The following is a 13,484-nucleotide window of genomic DNA, read 5'->3' on the forward strand; positions in this document are numbered from 1 at the left end:
TGTAACTATATTCATGTGGGCATAAGATTACAGATGTTTTCATGATATAATGGAAGGCTTAGTAACTATTTTTTTAATAAACAGATGAATGAGTAAATAAAAGTTTAATGAAAAAAGGCCTAAGAAAACCTAAAAAAACTGGGATTTTTTTTTTTTTAAGATTTTATTTATTTGACAGACAGAGATCTTAAGTAGCAGACAGGCAGGCAGAGAGCTAGTAGGAAGCAGGCTCCCCGCTGAGCTGACAGCCCGATGTGGGGCTTGATCCTAGGACCCTGGGATCATGACCCAAGCTGAAGGCAGAGGCTTTAACCCATTGAGCCACCCAGGCACCCCAGAACTGGGATTTTTACCGACCATATAAACACCTGTTTGTTCATTGGAGATTATATTCTGGACAGTATTCTATATTCAGAGGAATACTTTCTCTGCATAATACATGTTACTTCAGCTTCCTGGTGAGACTCAACTTGAGTTCTGCAAGGTTCCTAGATCCACAGATAGAATGTGTAGTCAGATTTCAGAGGTAGTAGTAAGGAGCACTGAATGGGCTGTGGATTAAGTCACCACAACAGACTTAGAATTCAACAGGGATTCATCTGGACACAGAAGATTCATAAACCTATGAATGGAAAACCATAAACTAGAATTGAACAGTGCTAATAAGAGAGTCTAAACCACTGGGAGAAAAGACCTAAGAGATCCCCCTCCCCCAAAATGTAGAGAGCATGAAATACAATCACTCAAACTCTCCAACATCTTCACGTATGTTTGCACACTTCCAACATATTACATATGCAGTGTTGTATGTAGTTTCTAGGAAATTGCAATATGCACCTGTCCCATAAGTTACTTATAAATAGCAAGTGGATTCTTTTTTTTTGATCTCTTACCTTTTTTTCTCTATCTCTCAACCCAGTATTCACTCTCTAACAAGTTCTCTGATGTTACTCTGGTAGAACGCCAGTGTTGCTTTAGAGAAAGAAAAAATAATCAGCTTTCAGCAGGGATATTAACTAAAGAAAGGATTCAAGTTGGGAATATATAAATTCATTGAGAAAAAATATGGATGCAAAGTCTGTTTCTGTGTAAAAAAAAAAAAAAAAAAGCCATGGCTTTACAATACTGTTATTATCTAATGATTGCCATTTTTGTAAAATAAATAAAATGAGTAATACAAATGTACCAATTATGTAGTAAGCACATACTATGTGCCTGAACTACCTTCCTGCTTTCAGTACAGACAGAATTTCACTTATCAAGTGCTGGTTATTTGACATTATTAGTTTTACTTATGCACATTTAGTTTGTTCTTTTATTTACCTAGAAGATAAGTGAAACATTTATAGAACAAGTACAAATTTAAAAAAGAATGAGTCTAACATATATGTTGCTTTGTAATCATGAAATAGATACGTTCAAATAGTTTAAGAGCGATTTTAAATTTTCAGTTGAGCATTAGATGATGGATTAAAATTCTTTGAAAATAAGATCTCTTCAGTTATAACCACAGCAAGAAGGAGAAAATAAAATAATCAAGGTCATTAGTCTTATCCTTAATTTTTATAACTTAGCAAGAGATAATTATGATTATATTAAGTAGTTTATTATCACAATCAAGAAAGAATATTATCAAATATTAGAAAGCTGTTCAATTACAGCTATTTTCATTAAAAACTGTAATATACTATGCTTACAGTTCAATATCAAGGAAAGTAACTTTCATCTCCAAAATTATTTTGTTTAGAGTTTTTCAGTATATTGAAAGAAGCATAGTCAATTGCTATATCCACCATATCTGGTTTGCTTCAATAATGTTACGGCTCTTTAATGAACATAATTCACACTGATTTGTAAGTGCAAATTTTAAAGATACTCTTATATTTGGATTATTTTTATAGAAGACAAAATAACGTAAGATGAATACAAATGTGATCAGAGATGTGTAATGGCCACTCGAAAATAATCACCCATGGTGAGAAGAAATTTCACGGAGTGAGAATCAAAAGGCATTGCTTGTCTTCCCCTTAAAATGAAAATCTACTAGTCAGAATGAGAATGGGTTGCTCACAGGCATGCCTTAATTCACTGAATAATGACTACGCTTTTATGGCAGAAATTCAAGTGAGATGAGGGACTGAAAGAGTACTCAGTGGGAAGTAACTGTACTGCCCTGGAGATGATGAACTTTGGAACTGAGGTAAGTTGAGGAAAAAATGGAAATCAGGCATCCTACTGTATCTGTAGCAAGCATTCACACTGACAATGTAATAGATATTGATGCCTGCCCACAGAGATGAATGGTTGAAGAAGAAAAGGGGCATTTTTCCGTTCTTCTTGATTCCATATTATTCTTCTCATGAGTACTGCTTGAAAGCTAATAAAATGATTCAAGAATGCCACTACCTCTGGAATGTATCTAATTGGATAAATGGCAGTAGGTCATGGTTCCCATGGAGAGGTAGTTACAGTTGTATCATATGTTTGTTTAAGGAAGCTTTGTAATGTTCAGTAAATTTTGTTATTTTTGAAAGACTACAATAATAATGCTTTTATCCTTATTTCTTTGAACATGTGTTGGTAGTTCAAGCACTGTACCCAAAGCCTATCAATTCCATTATCAGTGAAAAACTATTAGGATAACATCTACCTTGAAATTAGGAAAAGAAAATAAAGCTTTTGTGCCTCCTAAAATGCTTATCTAGTACTGAATTATTCTTCAAAAAAATTAAATTTTAATAACCTAATTTTAGTTCAGTTTCTACATAGTTAATGATTTTCTTTATGATAATCTATTGATAAGTTTATTACATGACTGAAAAAAACTTTGCACAGGTGCTCTATGTTATTTCAATATTTAACAAAAATTTTCCTTTGGTTAAATTTTTAACATCAAAAAATAAGGGTTTTTCAATACAAATACACTCAAAATATATGATGTGATGGGGAAAATGGACAATTTCTTTAAGAATAGAAAGACTATTTTAGATTTTTATTATCTTACTCTTTTTGATTTCTGTATCATTTTCTAATTCATTTGCAAGCTATTTTATAATTTTGGACTTGATATTGTTAAAGTAACTATAAAAAGGAGAGTGAATGATGATTTTTCTTCAATTTCTAATAGGACATAATTGTTTTCACTTCTCAACATTATAACTGTAAAATATTAAATAATGCATACTTGAACTACACATAAGATATTCTAAAAGTAAATGATTCTGTATGTGGATAGTATCCTACTTAGATGAAACAAAATTTTGATGTGTAATTAACATGCATGTATGTTCAGAATTCTCTGACAGAATTCATGCTCATGTGTGTACAAACACAGATACAGATAAAAGGGTACGGACATGCCAAATCTCACAATTAACACCTTCTAGTTGAACTACCTTGTAATCATATTGTTAAAATAAAGTATATATTTGGTATTTCATTTTATTTTAAACTTGTAAACTATTTCAAGGAGGACTAAAGTTTCATCTCTGAGAGAATTATGCAGAAGGAAATTGACCTGTAAATCATTCAATCTCACTAGAAAAATGTTGGATTATTTTGTTCAAGTTACTTCGACATGGTGAGCAAGTTGACCCAAAGCCTGAATACCCCCAACAGCCAGAGGGAGTTAGAAGGCTATAGAGACACTTTATAATGGGAAGATGTAAATTTCTCCCCACTCCACACAGATGATATCAATGATGATTGTGCATTCAAGGAAATGCAGTGGGTTAAGAAAGTTCTATCTCCATCTGGGAGCATCTTATACTACTTTTGCTTTATGTATCTCAATACAAACAAATATGCTTCCATATCCACTCATAAAGGAAACGTATATTTTAATTAGAGCTGATGACATTTTCCATTGATAATATATAAGACTCACCTAGGAGGTGACCTTTATGTAGATTTTATGATCTGGAATTAAGATTAACATAATCCAAAAAAAGTCTATCAACCATAATATTTTTTAAGATTTACTTATTTTAGAGTGAGAGAAAAGGATGTGGGGAGGAGAGGCAGAGAGAGACTCAATCTTAAGCAGGCTTCATACCCACCATGGAACGCAGTGGGGTGGGGGGTTGGAGGGCTCAATCTCATGACCCTGAGATCATGACCTGAGCTGAAACCATGACACAAGAGTCAGACACTTAACTGACTGTGCCACCCAGGTCCCCCTCAACCATAAGACTCTTAAAATATTTTCTCTGGAAATGATATAAAAAGGAGGTATAGATTATTTTCTGTTACTTTTGTTCTATATTTTACCAAAGGTCCAGTCAATATTCCTCAAATAGGTATATAAATTGAAGAGTCAGTTAGTATATAAGAAAAGAAAAATTCGACTTGTTACACAAGCAACTAATCAAAGAGTTTACTTTTTCTCCTTTTTCCATCAATAAAGTAAAATTTTTAGGTATTTTAAAATTTCTATGTATAAAAAAATCTAAAGTTTTCTAGCTTTATAAATTTAAAAAATGTCTATTTTCTTCAGCTTGATTATGAGAAGTTGCTTTTATACAAGGTTATGATGACTGAATCTAGTTCCGGCATACTAATAACAACGGTCAATTTAACAGGCTATTTATTTTTATTTTACAAGCCTTATAAATATTTACCCAAATAAGTTCACAAAACTTTTCAATGAACTAGACTAAAAGTCTTTTACCAATAATAACAATTATATGTAAGTGTAAATGATCCAAGTTGCCACAAAATAATGTAAGCAAATATAACAGACATGGGGTTGTTCTAACAGATAGTATATCTTTGGAAATGAATTTATATGATAACAGAAAAGCCATGATAAAATACAGGTATCAAAATACATTAGCTACCACACAGGAGTATTTCCTGTGTATATTCTAAGACTAGCGAATGCAAAGGAACATTACTTCAAGGCCTACCCTTTGGGGCTTATTAAAAATCAAAATAGTTAAAAAAAAAAAGACCACAATCAAAATTATTTCATGATAAACTTAAATCCTATGACAATTTTTCAATATATCCCTACAAATTCTGTCTTTTAGCCTTACATCTTAGGTTTGCCACTATAATGTTTCATAGAATCATCTCTCTGTAGAGGTCTAACATGTAACTTTAGTATTCCTCAATCTGTTGCAGTAGTATGGATTATAATTATATTTAAACATATGCAGCTAAATTCCATCAACCCATGTTCACAAAGATCACAACCTCCATTTTATTGTGATTGTTTTACCAATCCTTTCTTTGACCCTATCCTTGCACCCTTCTGACTAAATGACTATGGCTGGTTTGAACAAACAAAACAGACCCTGTAGAGTGAAGATCAGTCTTGAACTAATCTTTCTTTTCCCATGGTTAAAAAAAAACCACAAAGAGAGATCAAATGTCATTGTATATACTATGCTTTCTGAGGAAAGAATGTAGCTAACATACATTTAGTTCAACTAGAATAGTATAACCAGAGATTCTGATTAAGATTTTATTATACTTTAAGATGAGGGTAGTCAGTTTTTAAGGAAATTACCTTTATTTTGCATGCTGTCCAAGATCTTATTTGCATAAAACTACAATTTACAGATCTGGCAAGTGTAAAATTCTGCATACACTAATCAGCAGACATTAGTACTTATACCTTAAAGCCATAAATGTTGTTGATTAGAGCCAAACTTGGTATTTTTGAGTTTCATTACATAATTAAATAAATATAATGTGCAATAATCTTAAAAAGAAACTCCAACCAAATACCTCTATTGTATTACATTATTCGGAATTCCGTGTGTAGCACTCAAAGCAAGGTTCCCTCATCTTGGGATGCTGAATAATTTAACAATGGAATTGACCTTTTCTGAGAAAGAAGAGCCTTTACAATTTAACCTGTCTCTAAAAAGTTAAGATTTCATGTTTTCAAAGTGTGGACTATGTATTAGGGTAGAAAAGGACACGCTATAGTGACAAGCAATGTAAATCTCTATAGCAGGGGGCTGTTCTTAAAGACACCCCGGGATCGGGTTGGGAGCAATTCTACCACCTTGTCATAACAACATCTGGACCATGTGGCTCCTGCAGTTGCTGGAACAGGGAAAGACAAAAAGAGAACTGAAGGCCTGCTTTTCCCTGTGCTTCTTCAAGTGACCAACATCATTATCATTCAGAGCTTGGCCAGAATAAGAAATACGACTTTGCCTAAGTAGAAGGAGGAAAATAAAATATGGTGGGGGAAGAAAAATATTTGGTGAGAACTGTCATTGCAATAATTTGTACACCAGAAAGGTAAGAACAGCAAATGAAAAAGATGACACAATTTATAATATAGATATTCCTATGTTAAAAGGCAAAATGATTTGAAAAGTAATGAAGTGCTTCAAATATGCATAATTATACTTTACATTTACAAGTCTGTATCCTGACTTGGCTAAGAGTAAGTGCTTAATTAACTAAACTGAATTTCATAGTATAAATTAACCCTTTCACATATTACTCCAGATGATTATCTCAAGATCCCTGTGACAGGAATTTGAGAAATCATCTGTTCTGATTTTGAAGATGCTCCCTGAAAGAGTGAACTGAAAGCAGTTTCCCCAAAAATGTTCTTCCTTAACCTCCATAACACTAAGTTTTCTGTATTTACAAAAAAAATTATAAATCACTTCCACTCTTAATTTATACTTTATTGATTTGAAATTTTACAAATTTTCAAAAAAATTATAAATGTTATCCAATATTAAATTATAATTGCCTCCAGTAAAGGTAAGAAATGAAGCCAATATGAGCTCCTGAAATTGTGAAATCCATGTTTGTGTTAATTTAATCAGCCAAACCTTTATGGATAAACACTGTGCCAGGTAAGCAGCAGAAAATGGAGAGTAAAAGGGTAGAGAAATAGGTCAACAGGGAAAGTCGCTAAAACAGACTTAAAAATTAAAATTTGTAACTATTCCCTAAGGAAAAAGAAATACAAAGCTACAAAAATGCTATAACCTCAGAAGTTTAATAAGATGTAAAGAAAAAATAAGATACAGGGCAAACATTTTGCCACTAAGAATATAAATTGTTAAATTAATTGTTTGGAATTAATTATATCATTGCTTATCAAACCTCTTAAACTATACATTGCACTAGTTCTAATAGCTCTTTCACATATGTAGAAAAATGTATGAAGATGTTCAATACTGCATTGCTTTTTGTACCCCATGTCATGAAGGAATTCAGTACAGGCCCTTCTCCCCAGAATACGCCACTTTGGCATGTGGATTATTTCGAGCTGTAGGCACTTGAGACCCTGTGTACTCAAGAGAAACCTTTATCCCTCCGTTAACCACACAGAAGGATTTAAATTGGGGGGGGGGTGTTCTTCCCGGCATAACAGTTATTAGCAGAGATAAACATTATCTGAATGACCCATCTGTAATGGCAGGGCACTTCCTCTGGAGTCCCAGACCCCTATCCCCTTTTGCTTGGTTTAGGAAATATGTATCTCATTTTGCCTGTCTTTAGAATTTCCATGTCTGTGTGGATTCCCTGGTATATACACTAAACATTTGATTTTCTCCTGTTAATCTGTCTTATGCCAATTTGCTTTTTAGTCCAGCTAGAAGGACCTTTGAGGGGAAAGGAAATTTTGCTCCACAGTAGTCAAAAACAACCTTACGAAAGAGTAATATTACCCGGAAAACTAATGTTTCTCTATATGTTAACTAACTAAAATTTAAATACAAACTTGAAACAAGCAAGCATACAAACAGAAGAATAATAAAATATATGATGGGACATTATTCTGTGAAATACTACCAAGCTGTTAAAAAAGTTGTATATGAAGTAACTTTCTGTGGAAATATTCCTGACAAGGAAGACTCAAAAAGGCATAGGGTTAAGAGGTGGAAGTTCACAGTAACATTATTCGGACAGCTAATATTTATTGGGTACTTTCTCCATGTGGAATGTGGTTACACACACCTCAAATGTCTGACATTTGCACTCTCACAATGACTATGCAGTGTAGATAAAATTACAACGCTCTTACTATAGATGAGAAAACTAAGTCGCCTAGAGACCTCTTTGGGTCTTGCTTCAGATTACAGGATTAGTGAATGGGGGAACCTGAAAACAAATCAAAGACTGTTTCCAGCCTGTGTTATTTACATTGGGAGAGTATGTCCCAGGGAAAAAAAAAGAGAAAGAGAGAGACATTTAAAAAGAAAAAATAATAATAATAATAATCCTATTTTTGTAGGAAAAAAATCCTGTAGCTTATTCAAATGCTTTAAAAAGAAAATGAATGGTAGGATAACATCAAACTTCCACCTGATGAGCCAAAATACAATCTCCATGAAAGCTGATGCTGAATCTGTTTTGTATGCTTTCTTTCTAGCAATAGTGCCTTGTTAAGTTTATGCATCTGATAAATAGTTGCTACTGATTAATGAGTCATGGGCTAACTATATCCATAGTGCTTACCTTTGCAGAAAGCAATGCACTGGGAAAAGCATGGTGGCACACTTCCCTTCTATTTTGATATTATCTGAATTCTTGAAAATGAGACTATATTACTATTTACTTAATTTATGCAATAACAGATTTTGAAAACTGTCTCTAAGATTTTCAGGCCACCTCTAATATTAAAAATAAAACAAAACTTAAATGTTCTGTTTTGTATTAAGTATATGGTTTATTCAATTTATGGATGTATATATGTATGTATAAATATTTTATTTATTTATTTGAGAAAGAGAGAGCACACATTGGGGAGAGGGACAAGCAAGCGGACTCCCCACTAAGCAGGGAACCCAACACAGGGATTGATCCCAGGACCCTGAGAGCATGACCTGATCTGAAGGAAGATGCTTAACTGAGCTACCCAGGCCCCCTGATTTACTCGATTTAATAACTAGTTAAACCTAAACCACTTAATATATGACATTTGACAAATGTCTGCTTCCCTTGAAAATTTAAAAAAACCGGGCATCTTTTAAGATCACCGCGGTTTGGCGGAGGGTGAGGGAGTAACTGCATGCATCTGGGAACCACAGTATTATAACAGTATTTGAATTCCCTAGTTAAATAAAAATTTTAAATGTGTGTTTTTATTCCCTACATTCATGAGCACAAGATTGCACACAATTTCTTTCCTTAGAACATCATGCCTGCTTAGGTTTTGCATTTATTTCTCTTATAATTATTTATTTATAATTTTAATCTCTGTATGACTTAGTAAGATGCACTTAATGCACAGTGTGATAGTGATTGTAGTATTGTTTTTCTAGAATGTTATGGATAATGACGAAAATTTTAAACTAAAAAAATGTGTATTTTTAAATTCCCAATGTAAATTGTTTTAGGATTATTTGTTAAGTAATTAACTTAGAATTAAATAATTAACAGAATTAAATCATCTAAATACCTATGTTCTTGACTAATGTATTTCTTCAAGGTTTAATGATAATGATTTTGTTGAGGGGTATGATCCCTTCCTGACCTGAGTTGTAATTGGCTATATTTTTATGAGTTTCTTCCGTCTTTAGGAAAATAGGCTAAATGTACAGTTCTTTAGAATTTTGCTTATTGTTTTCATGACCTATTCATTTCTATATCAACACTTATAATGTTAACATGTCAAAATGAAGTATGAGCTTGATAGCATCTATAATAGCTTCTAGAATGGTGACTTATAAAAATACACATACACTGAAGACTATTTCACCTTTTATCATTTTAAAAATGTATTTTGTTTTCCCTTTAAAGTGTCATATCTTTATGATGTGGGAAATCCATTAAGACTGCCACCACTTAAGACTTCCCCAGAAATTAAACAGTGAGCATATTTAACAGTAACGACGATATAAAATAGCATTTTTGAAAACCACATTGAGTTTTTTGATTAGTGAACATTCTATATTTAAAGACAACTAAAGTGCAGTAGAAACACTAAATTACCTGATCCATAACTTAATAGTAGTATATCCACAAATTAAGTTCTCTGTAACTACTCCATGAGACATTAAATAAAAATGGTATCATCTTCCTCACAAAGTCAATGCCAGAGTCAACTGAGGTAAACCTTATCACTAATGTTCAATGCAAGAATGTCATTAAACTAAAAAAAAAAAAAAAAGTCATTGAACTAATATAAGCACATAATTTTTAAAAAGCTCAAGTGATGAAATGTTACTTTATAAAGTTGCAACTTACTCTTATTTTGCTTAATTAGCTGACATTTTACCAATACTTATTCAAGAAAATATCAGTAATTTTCTAATGTGTCAATCATTGGAGTAAGACTGGAGATGTAACTGGTCAAGACAAAAAAGCCTTTGCCTACCATGGGGCTTCTTTTTTCCAGTATGTATCTGAGGGGCAGGGATAAAGAAAATTAATTACATGTAAAGTAAACAGATATATAACATACAGGGAGCAATATGGTGATAAATTAGCATGAGAAAACTAGTGACTGGAAGTTACCTTAATAGAATGGTCAGGGCAATGAGGTAGCCTCTGAACTAAGGGCTTTTTGATGAAGAAGAGCCTGTCACATACACATCCTATGGAAATACATTCCCATGCAGAGGAGCCAGCAGAAACAAAGACCAAGAGATGGGAAAAGGACAGACATAACTGAGAAGTAAGAAGAATGCTAATGTACAGCATAGTGAGGAAGGTTGCAGAGGTCTCACTGCAGGAAGAGGCAGGGATCAGGGATGTTTTTTAAAACATGACAGAAAGGTTGAATTTGTTCAAGTTCCAGTAGAAAGCCTTTGGGTGATTTTAATCAGGTGGTTGACATGATTGAATCTATTTAAAACAGCAATCCAAATCCAACTAATTCTTAGGCTCTGGTATCAATCTAAGTAGGAGATAATGGATATATAATAAATAGAATTAGTAGAGACAGAGGGAAATAAGCTCATTTGGGAAATATTTTGGAAACAGAACCAAGAGAATGAATTTTCTGACAGCAGTACATAAATAGATCTATCCAGGGTAATTTATGCTGTACCAGAATGCTGATTCCATAACATGAAAATGGATCCGTTATAAACTGATGAAAGGGAGTGGAAAGGGAGCAGTTCAAATATCTTATTCCACACATGTAAAATACAGAGGCCTATCACATTTCCAAAAGAAGAGTCTGAGTAGTCCGTAGGAGAGCCTGGAACACACGGGAGATATCGAAACTGTTGCTATCAATCTGGCAATCATCTACAGGTTATTTCGAAGCCACAAGGCCAGATGACATTACGCAATAAAAGAAGAAAAATGCCACGCTGAAGCCCTACGGCAGGCTGGTACATTGAGGTCTAGGAGCAAAACCTTGGCTGTGGCTGGGGAGTAGAGTAAATTATCAGGATATACTATTGTCACTGATGCCTGGGAACAGAGATTTTTCAGGAAATTGAGGCTGCTTTTCAGTCAAATCATGCTCAGAGGAAAATTAAGATGAAAACATGGGATTCGTATTTTGTAGGCTACAAGGTGCTGGTGCCTTGGTAAAAATATTTTATTGGTGCACTGAGAAAAAAACTACAGTAAACCAAAAGAAGAGAGAGAATGAAAATGAGACAAAAGTTATAGATAATATTTGTATCAGTCATACAGTCTGGGGGAGAAAATAGACAACTCCATTATTAATATAGGAATTATATTTATTCTGTTTATGAAAATATAGAATGGCAGTTTTATTCCTTTTTTCAGCTTTAATTAATTAATATTCACATTCTTTATAGTTCTACTCACTTAAACCCCATGATTATATGTACCAAAGAGAAATTTAACTGTTAACAAGCTTATATTTGCATCATTAAACAATGCAAAATATAATTCAAACCATTTCTTAAAATAGAAGGGATTCCAATTCATTTTCAAGAAATGTCTGGTATATTCATTGATGATACATTATTGTCAAGACTCAGTTACTGGTAATTTGCCAATGTTACTCCAAGGCAATCTTTTTGGTAACTAAAAATGCCTGTATGTGAGTGTGTGTGTAGGGACAGAGAGGGAGACTGACACAGAACGAGAGAGAGCAATAAAGACAAAGGAAAGAAAGAATGAGCTTTGAGAACAAATGATTTAAATGATCATACGTATGATTACATAAAAACATTAATATTTAAGTATAATTTAAAGAAGACACATTTTACTTATCTTTCCATGCTAAATATAATCCATTTTTTAAAATGTAAGTGATACAATTATTAACAAGTTGTTGGACTGCTTGATAGAATTCAGAAGATAAACATTAATGAACATGCTATATTGTGTCATATGTTGATTAATGATTAATTCTGGAGTGTTGTAGACCATTTTACATACCATATTTTAAAAAGGATAAGCTTAAGTTGCAAATGAATACTAACTATAAATGAATATAAAATATTTCTTAGAAGAGAAATACTAAAATAATTAGAAATAATTACATTCAGTGACTCAGTGAAGGCAAATGGAAGTTAAAAAAAAATTGGTACCCCTCTTTAAATATTTAGAGAGTTGTCTTATGGATAAAATTTGGCTTGCATTCTTCAAAATGGTCCAATTCATACTCAAAAGGGAATAGTTGCTCCTTGAAATTTCCCATTGCTAATTGGAAATGAAACCAGATGACAGTAAAGCAGTGGCCAATCATGGCAAGTCCACAGTAAATTCTAAAATTTTTGAGAGTTAACTACTTAGAAAATAGAATACCCTTTTAAAAAAATATTTTAAAAGACTTTATTAATTTACTTGTCAGAGAGGGAGGGAGAGAGAGACCAAGAGAGAGAGAGCACATACACAAGCATTTTATAGTGATCCCATGTTAAGCGAGAGGAAGGAGATATAACCGGTCATTTGTGAATTTCACATATCTTGTGAAATTGTTAAGCCTGAACCATGTTTATACTTTAGCCTACCATAAAATTTTCTTTAAGCTTAAGCATCTATGAAGAATTCAAACTTTCTGTGAAAAGAGAATTTAATATTCCCTATCACAAAAAAATCTGAACACACAGAAATTGTTGGAGAAAACAAAGAATCAAAACTTGATTCAAAACAAAAATATCTGTAGTTTAAAAATTGAACTGTGGGGCACCTGGGTGGCTCAGTGGGTTAAAGCCTCTGCCTTCCACTCAGGTCATTATCTCGAGCTCGGGCTCTCTGCTCAGCGGGAAGCCTGCCTCCTCCTCTCTCTCTCTCTGCCTGTCTCTTTGCCTACTTGTGATCTCTGTCTGTCAAATAAATAAATAAAATCTTTTAAAATAAATAAATAAATAAATAAGATATATTTAAAAAAATTGAACTGTATCATTGAAAAATAAGATTCCAACTTCAGGTAAGAAGTAGTCATCAATTTATAATGAATATATTAAAATGATGATGCACGGTAAAATCTAATCAAATTTGTTTTAAACAGTGAACAGATGAACAATCAAATACTAAAAATATCTTGTGAAATAATATTTTAAGTCCTTATATATAATCCTTTTTTGAAAAAGATAGATAAAATTAAGACAATAAATTAAAATCTA

General features: G+C 32.8%; 1 long non-coding RNA gene across 1 annotated transcript in view; it reads right to left on the reverse strand.

Annotated features, from left to right (window-relative positions):
- Window positions 1–319: 319 nt before the first annotated feature.
- LOC116587031 overlaps window positions 320–13,484 on the reverse strand; it is a 29,034-nt gene continuing 15,869 nt past the window's right edge. The window contains exons 3-4 of the long non-coding RNA XR_004284270.1: window positions 894–972; window positions 320–622 (exon numbers count right to left, since the gene is read on the reverse strand). This is a non-coding gene — a long non-coding RNA (uncharacterized LOC116587031). The remainder of the gene's footprint in view (window positions 623–893; window positions 973–13,484) is intronic.

This window comes from Mustela erminea, chromosome 3 (assembly GCF_009829155.1).
Source record: "Mustela erminea isolate mMusErm1 chromosome 3, mMusErm1.Pri, whole genome shotgun sequence".
Taxonomy (NCBI): domain Eukaryota; kingdom Metazoa; phylum Chordata; class Mammalia; order Carnivora; family Mustelidae; genus Mustela; species Mustela erminea.